The sequence below is a fragment of the Rattus norvegicus genome, chromosome 9 (assembly GCF_036323735.1).
Source record: "Rattus norvegicus strain BN/NHsdMcwi chromosome 9, GRCr8, whole genome shotgun sequence".
Taxonomy (NCBI): domain Eukaryota; kingdom Metazoa; phylum Chordata; class Mammalia; order Rodentia; family Muridae; genus Rattus; species Rattus norvegicus.
In genome coordinates this window covers 39,315,295-39,317,973 of record NC_086027.1, presented here as the reverse complement: position 1 = coordinate 39,317,973, position 2,679 = coordinate 39,315,295, and the positions used below count along the sequence as shown (strand labels likewise).

The 2,679-nt window shown below is 36.5% G+C and overlaps 1 long non-coding RNA gene across 1 annotated transcript in view; it reads right to left on the bottom strand.

Annotated features, from left to right (window-relative positions):
• LOC120094657 (uncharacterized) overlaps window positions 1-2,679 on the bottom strand; it is a 46,607-nt gene that overhangs the window by 4,167 nt on the left and 39,761 nt on the right. The gene's annotated exons all lie outside the window — the stretch shown is intronic.

Here is a 2,679-nt window from a genome sequence, read left to right as displayed (position 1 = left end):
AAGACCAGAAAAAAGGCTAAATATTTGTATGGAAGAAGAAAAGTTTATAAAAAGACAAAACAAACATATGCAACCATTGCAAGTCTTGATGTATTTCAGAATATGCAATTGAGGAAAGTAAAAATGATGCACGAGTACATTAGCAAAAATAATATAGATAATAGGACAATGTAATATAGTAGATGAATCAGAGATCAATCTACTTAATTACAACTACCTTATTCTTGACAAAGATGCTAAAACATACACTGGAGATGTAACAACCTCTTTAACACAAGTAGTGCTGGGAAAACCAGAATCTTACATGTAGAAGAATGAAACTTAATCTCTCTGTTTCCAAAAATAAATTCTCAAGGCATCAAAGACTTTTGAAACTCTAAAATTGCTGTCAGAAACCCGAAACTCTTCAAGATATAGTATCAGATAAGGGCATTCAGAAAAAAACTCTTAACAGCCCAGTAAATATCAGAACATTTGAAGAACTGATTCTCCTGGAAGAAAGAAGCTTCTGTAGAGAAAAAATTCAGCCAAATAATGGGTAGAAAATCTTTGCTAGCAGCTCCTCTGATGTATGCATAACGTATGAAAAATCTAAACTCTCAAATATCAGAATAGGGAATGGCTTTCAATGCCCCACAAGTTAGAAGACCTGATCCCAGCACTCATTTAAAAGTCACCTATATACACCTGTCATCCCAGCTGTCTTAGAGTTTTATTGCTGTGAAGAGACACCATGATCAATGCAAGCCTTATAAAGGACAGCATTTAATTGGGGCTGGCTTACAGGTTCAGAGGTTCAGTCCCTTATCACCAAGGCAGGAGCATGACAGCATCCAGGCAGGCATCCTGTAGGAGGAGCTGAGTTCAACATTGTCACTGAAAGGAAGCTAGAAACAAACTGAGCATCCTTAGGCAGCTAGGAGGAGGGTCTCCAAGCCCACCCCACAGTGACAAACTTCCTCCAACAAAGCCATTCCTTCTAATAGTGCCACTCCCTGGGTCAAGCATATGCAAACTATCACACCAGCATTGGAGAGGTGAACAGAGAGAAAAAGAGATGCATCCTTGGAGCTTGCAGGGTGCAAAGTCTAGCTGAATTAAGCTTGAGATTTAGTGAGAGACCCTGTTTTAAGAAAATGGTGAAGATACCCAGGAAAGTTCTTTGATCACTACAATGCATACACACATGAACACATATAAGCACAAACACAAGAATTAAACACCAAAAGACTAATCAAGCTAACCAATGAATTGAACACATTTATAAAATGTATTATTTTCTAATATTTATGTGGAAAGTGCACAACATCTTTATCCATCCGAAAAATGACCGTCGATGAGGTTTTAGGTCATTAAAATCAGCATGGCTATCATCAAGCATGCACACACACACACACACACACACACACACACACACACACACACATACAAGGAAGATGCTGTCAAGGATGTCAAACAAGAAAGGAATCTGTATATGACATGATTAATAACATGAATTGATATGAATGTAATGGATGTAATAAAGAAATTGCACCTGAAAACTACAAATAGATCTCTCCTCAGATAGAGCTCAATCATTCTTATGTAGTTCCCAGAAAGGAATGGAAATCACTGTAAACAGCAATGTCATCAGAGACACATTATTAATGTGCTATTCACGATGGCTAGGTGTCTGTTTACTGAGGAATGAATAAACGAAATGAGCTATCTATATATAATGGGGTTAGATTTAGACATAAAGGAAAATAAATATGATTTGTCAGAAAATTGATAGAAATAGAGACCACCATTATGTTAACAGAAATAAGCTGGACTCAGAAAGTGAAGTATCTCTCATATATGAAATTTGGGGGGAAATATTAATGGTTTAGAAGCAGAGAAACGATGAATGGAGAAGAGAAACGGACAGACATAGCATGGGCAGGAAGTGAGTAGCAGGGTCAGGAAGACAGGGACGGGATCAAGGTATATGACACATATGAGATACCACTAAGAAATATCACATTCAAGTCAATTGACAAATAATTCGCATGCAATGATAAAAGAAGCCAAAGGAAAGTGAGAAGGCTATTGCCTGCTGTCTTGAAAACTGAGTTGTGGTCAGTGACAAAATATTAGACTTTTACTAAAAGATCAGCTTTTGCTTCATGACTATCTGAACCCATGATTTGGGAAACCTGATGGCCTAGTTCTAAGAGTCAAGACTTCTGCAGGTGTTACTGAATATATCTAAGCCTTTATTCACTTGCATATCGAGTATGCATAATTAAAATGTCACTGAGAGATTCATTCTAGCATGAACACACATTTGTTACACATAGTCCCATTATTTGCTTGTGTGGATACAATGAAATCTTTCCAAGGGATGATTTGCTAAACGCTACGCAAATCTGGATCGTAGAAATAATTTGAAACTGTAATTTGTAGATATAATTTGACCTAGTGATTTCATCTCTGGGAGACTATTCTAAAAGTTCACATTTATATGTGTGCAGAAGGTTAGATCTTTAATAACCAAAATATTGAATTAGCATGGCAAAACTTAAAAATTACCTGTGTCCATAATATTTGTAAACGATGTTGCAGATATCACCAAATGGTGAATCTTCTATGTAATCACTCATAGTTTTACGATAATCTATAGTGATAAAGGGGCCTTTTCCATTATCAAAACATATG